The sequence below is a fragment of the Elephantulus edwardii genome, unplaced genomic scaffold (assembly GCF_000299155.1).
Source record: "Elephantulus edwardii isolate Elephantulus edwardi_28Jun2011 unplaced genomic scaffold, EleEdw1.0 scaffold00004, whole genome shotgun sequence".
NCBI lineage: Eukaryota > Metazoa > Chordata > Mammalia > Macroscelidea > Macroscelididae > Elephantulus > Elephantulus edwardii.
The window spans coordinates 285,717-291,397 of NW_006399754.1; the positions used below are offsets into that span (position 1 = coordinate 285,717).

Sequence of the window (5,681 nt, forward strand, 5' to 3'; positions counted from 1 at the left end):
ATATATATCTCAGAAAAATTAAATCATAATACATTTTGTTACTATTAAGTGTCATTGGGTTAGTTTGAACTCCTAACAACTCTGTGTACAGCAGAACTAATTATTACCTGATTGCTTCTTCTATGAGTGTTTAATGTGGATGCAAGTCAAATGAAATTCTTCTTGTCATGGAATAAAGTCAAACCCAGGGCAGCTTTGCATATGGAAAGTAAAACTGCCCTTCTTAGGGTTTTCAAGTCTCTGACCTTTTGGAAACAGATGCCCAGCTCTGCCATCTGACTCTGCTCATGACGGGTTGGAAGTGCTTATAGTTGAATGTTAAACTGTGCAATCCTTATATATGGTTACACATGGGTTTTAAAGAAATATTCACTGATTTCTCAGGAAAATGTACATTCAATTTGTTGGATACTGAAAACTTTATAACATTAATGTACGTTCTATCTGAGGATTCAATGAAACTGTATGGGTTAGCTGCTTAGTTTAATTTCTGGCACATCATTACTCACACAGGGTGGCTAGCCACAAATACAAATATTGGTGACAATTCCAGCTTGAGCCACAAAAGAGTTTAGAGAAATAGCATATTACTTATCACAAGTATCTCATATGTCACCCTTGTTTTTATTCTATGCTTCTTTCTTTCTCCTTTGATGCTTCTCCAGATTAAATGTATCAAAAGATTTCAAGACTTTGGGTGCTTCATTAAACAGCTAGCCAAATAAATACTTAATGGAAATTAAAATTCCACCAACTATTCTTTGGCTGGGGCCAAGATTGTTATTCACTAACACATGCTTAAAATCTTTTGCAAAGAGTAAAAATCCTTTTCTTTAATCAGTGGGAAGATGTAAAGTTCTTTCCCAGAACGGTGTAATCAAATTGCCCCGCTGTAGTTGAATTCAGGATTTCTGCCCTAGAAAGAATGTGGTTATGTCCAAGTGAAATGAGTCACTGAATTCTAAGCATAAAAATTTTCATCTCTTTAAGAACAGCAGTGGGGAGTGCCATTTTTGTGGTGAAATAATGTTACAAGTGAACCAGGACGACTGTCCATCTCACCTCCTCCTTTTTGTGCCTTGCACAGCTAAGGATTAATGAGAGAAAGAGACTATTTGAACCTTGGCAACAGGCCACTTGGCTTTATGGATTCTTCTTGCATAACAGTATGAAACATTAAGACTCTCTGTATTCTTATTAAAAGCTTGTGGGCTGTCTGCAGAGATTCCAAGTCTCAGCAAGTCTCCCTTCCCTATTTGGTGCTAGTAATTCTTTAAACTGTATAATGTCTCCACCTTCTTTTTGTCTAAAAAGCCATACCACTATTTTTTTAAATTGGCAACCATTTATTATTTCACTAGCATCTATCATATAAAGATGAAATGTCTTTTTATTAAGTACTCTATAGTAATAATGGTAAAATAAGAAGGATTTAGGAATATCTGCATATTTCTTTTGAAAATTATATTCTGAGGATTGGCTAATTCAATCTCATCAGAGCACTTCTATATGTTTCCTCAGGTGATCTTAACATCTACCTTGAGAAAGGTAAAGTAGATAATATTAATCTCATTCAGTAGAATCAGGTAGCAAGCATTAGTGAATACTTACTATCTTTTTTTATAATTTTTATTTTATTTTTTTATAGAGGTTTAGAATTTCCATTCATTCATTGCCGCAATTTTCTCCCTTCCCACCCCTCCCTACCAGCTCACTTCCCCCTCCGAAGAGAGAAAAAAAAAAAGAAAAAAAAATTCCTTCATTAGTATACAATTCCCACGTCCCTTCCACCCACCCTCCACCCTGAGTACACTTCTCTATGCAACCTTAATTCTGGATGCCTGTGCTAACCATAATACTCAATCATATATCACTTCTAATCTGTTCTTTCCCTCATCTGTTTCAATACAATATACATAATTTATCCAGTTTTTTCTGTCATACCCCCACCCTGATGTGTACTTACTATCTTAAAGCCATTGTACTAGGTGGTTCAGGAAATACAAAACTGAACAATGCAAGTTCGTTAAGGAGACTGAAAGGGAGCACATGAGGCAAAAATCATTCGGAAATTATTAAAATAATCCAGGTTAAATTGCTACCTTAAGGTGAGGGATGCAAAGAAATTAATAGATTTGTCATTTTTTTCTATGTGGATATGAAAACTGAACAATGCAAAAGAAAAACATAAAAGAACTGATGTATTCAAATATATCATAGACTGCCAGAATAATGAAAAAAATTTATTTTATAAGAAATATAACTGGCATGTTCTTTAGCCTAGAGGATGGCAAGATTTCAGTTCATTTGTGATAGACACGCCACCAGAAAAGACTAATCACTAGCACAGAGCATCATGCTTGGTAAAGCAAGGAATCAATAAAAATGAGACAAACACTCAATAAAGTGAATTGACACATGGCATCAACAAAGGACTCAAACAACCCAAGACATGAACACAGCAAGCATTTGAGCAAAGTGTCATTGTGTTACACATAAAGTAAGCATGTTATTGTTGGTGTGTGCTATCAAGTCTATTCATAGTGATGGATGCAGATTGGAATGAGGGTTAAAGGCTGTGAATCAATGAAATGTTGACTTTAATTCTATAGGATATAAGGAGTTGCACTGCCAGCTCAATGGCTTTGAATCCACCGGTGGCTCAATGGGAGAAAGATGGGCAATCTTCTTCCGTGCCATTCACTGCTTATAAAAGCTTCTGGAGTGTCAGCCATGAGTTGATTCCCAACTCAATGATGCATAATAACAACAACAGCATAAAACCAAGCCCAAACCCACTGCCATAGATTAGATTTCCAAGGCCGTAGATATTTAATGCAGGAGACTGTCCATCTTTCTCCCATGGAGCAGCTGGTGGATTTGAACCCCTGACATGTCCCTTAACAGTGCAACACATAATGCACTAAGCCACTAGAGCTCCTCAACACATTAAAGGAAGGTTTTTAAGTAGTAGAATAGTTTCAACATGATTAAAGTAATTTTCCTGGCAAATTAATCAAGAAGGTAAGTAAGATTCTAAAAGGTTAAAGAGAAAACATTTAATAAGTATCAGAGATGAGATTTTAAATATTAACCTCTGGACTTCTACTCTATTTCATGCAACTAAGAGGAACTGATCCTGCCTCTTAAAACTAACTCACTCTCTCTCTCTCTCTCTCTCTCTCTCTCTCTCTCTCTCTCTCTCTCTCTCTCTCTCTCTCTCTCTCTCTCTGTCTCCCCCGCACAGCTGGCAGCTCTCATGTGGCCTGGTCTTAGACCCTGCCCTCGCCTCTTTGGTACTTGGAACCCTTTTCATCAAGATGCCTGAGGAAGTGCACCACTGAGAGGAGGAGGTGGAGACCTTTGCCTTTCAGGCAGAGATTGCCCAACTTCTGTCTCTTATCATCAACACCTTCTATTCCAATCAGGACATTTTCCTTAGAGAGTTGATCTCTAACGCTTCTGATGCATTGGACAAGATTCACTATGAGAGCCTGACAGACCCTTCCAAGCTGGACAGTGGGAAAGAGCTGAAAATTGACATCTTCCCTAACCCCCAGGAATGTACTTTGACTCTTGTGGACACAAGCATTGGCATAACCAAGGCTGATCTCATAAATAACTTGGGAACAACTGCCAAGTCTGGTACCAAAGCCTTTATGGAGGCTCTGCAGGCTGGTGCAGACATCTCCATGATTGGTCAGTTTGGTGTTGGCTTTTATTCTCCTGTCTGGTGGCAGAGAAAGTGGCAGTGATCACAAAACACAATGATGATGAGAAGTATGCCTGGGAGTCTTCAGCTGGGGGTTCCTTCACAGTTCGTGCTGACCATGGTGAGCCCATTGCTCGGGGTACGAAAGTCATTTTGCACCTTAAAGAAGACCAGAAAGAATACTTAGAAGAGAGATGAGTCAAAGAAGTAGTGAAGAAGCACTCACAGTTCATAGGCTACCCCATCACCCTCTATCTGGAGAAAGAACGAGAGAAGGCAATCAGTGATGATGAGGCAGAAGACGAGAAAGGTGAGAAAGAGGAAGAGAAGGATGACGAAAAGAAGCCCAAGATAGAAGATGTGGGTTCAGATGAGGGGCGTGACACTGGTAAAGACAAGAAAAAGAAAACAACAACAAAAAAAAATTAAGGAGAAGTAGATTGATCGGGAAGAATTGAACAAGTCTAAGCCCATTTGGACCAGAAATCCTGATGACATCACACAGGAGGAATATGGAGAGTTCTACAAGAGTCTCACTAATGACTGGGAAGACCACTTGGCAGAAAAGCACTTCTCAGCAGAGAGCCAGCTGGAATTCAGGGCATTGCTCTTTATCCCTCACTGGGCTCCCTTTGATCTCTTTGAGAACAAGAAAAAGAAGAATAACATTAAACTTTATGTTCGTCACGTGTTCATCATGGACAGTTGTGATGAGTTGATACCAGAGTATCTGAACTTCATCCGTGGTGTGGTTGACTCAGTGGATCTGCCCCTCAACATTTCTCATGAAATGCTGCAACAGAGCAAAATCTTGAAGGTCATCCACAAAACATTGTCAAGAAGTGCCTTGAGCTCTTTGAGTTGGCAGAAGACAAGGAGAACTATAAGAAATTCTATGAGGCATTCTCTAAAAACCTGAAGCTTGGGATGCATGAAGATTCTACTAACCGGCGTCACCTTTCTGAGCTACTTTGCTATCACACTTCCCTGTCTGGAGATGAGATGACCTCTCTCTCAGAATATGTGTACCGTATGAAGGAGACCCAGAAGTCCATTTATTACATCACTGGTGAGAGCAAAGAGCTTTTGTGGACAGAGTGTGCAAGTGGGGCTTTGGGGTTGTGTATATGACTGAACCTATCGACAAGTACTGTGTGCAACAGCTCAAGGAATTTGATGGGGAAAGCCTGGTTTCTGTCACCAAGGAGTGCCTAGAACTACCTGAGGATGAAGAGGAGAAAAAGAAAATGAAGGAGAGCGAGGCCAAGTTTGAGAATCTCTGTAAGCTCATGAAGGAAATTTTGGATAAGAAGGTCGAGAAGGTGACAATTTCCTATAGGCTTGTATCTTCACCCTGCTACATCGTGACTAGCACATATGGCTGGACAGCCAATATGGAGCGGATCATGAAAGCACAGGCACTTAGGGACAACTCGACAATGGGCTACATTAAAAAGCACCTGGAGATTAACCCCGATCATCCAATTGTTGAAACACTGAGACAGAAAGATGGGGCAGACAAGAATGATAAAGCTGGTAAGGACCTGGTGGTGCTGCTGTTTGAAACCACACTGCTCTCTTCTGGTTTCTCCCTTGAGGATCCCCAGACTCACTCCAACTGCATCTACCGCATGATCAAGCTAGGCTTAGGCATTGATGAAGATGAGGTGACTGCTGAGGAACCCAGTGCTGCTGTTCCTGATGAGATACCTCCACTTGAGGGTGAAAAGGATGCATCTCGCACAGAAGAAGTAGATTAAAAGTTCCTACTGTAACACCCCTTTGCCCCTGTATAGCATCCCCGTGTCTCCCACAGCAGCCTTGAGCTGCCCTCTCCCATCTGGCTCCATCTGCTGATAGCTAGTATTTTTCTTTCCTGTCCTGTGTGTTAAGACAGGATGTAACTCTGGCCTCAAACCTCAAGAATGAGGTGGGATATTGTGTCTTGTGAGTTTTGTTTATTTTGTTC

General features: G+C 40.3%; 1 pseudogene; it reads left to right on the forward strand.

Moving 5' to 3' along the window:
- Window positions 1-3,320: 3,320 nt before the first annotated feature.
- LOC102843167 lies at window positions 3,321-5,472 on the forward strand (annotated as a pseudogene).
- Window positions 5,473-5,681: the final 209 nt, after the last annotated feature.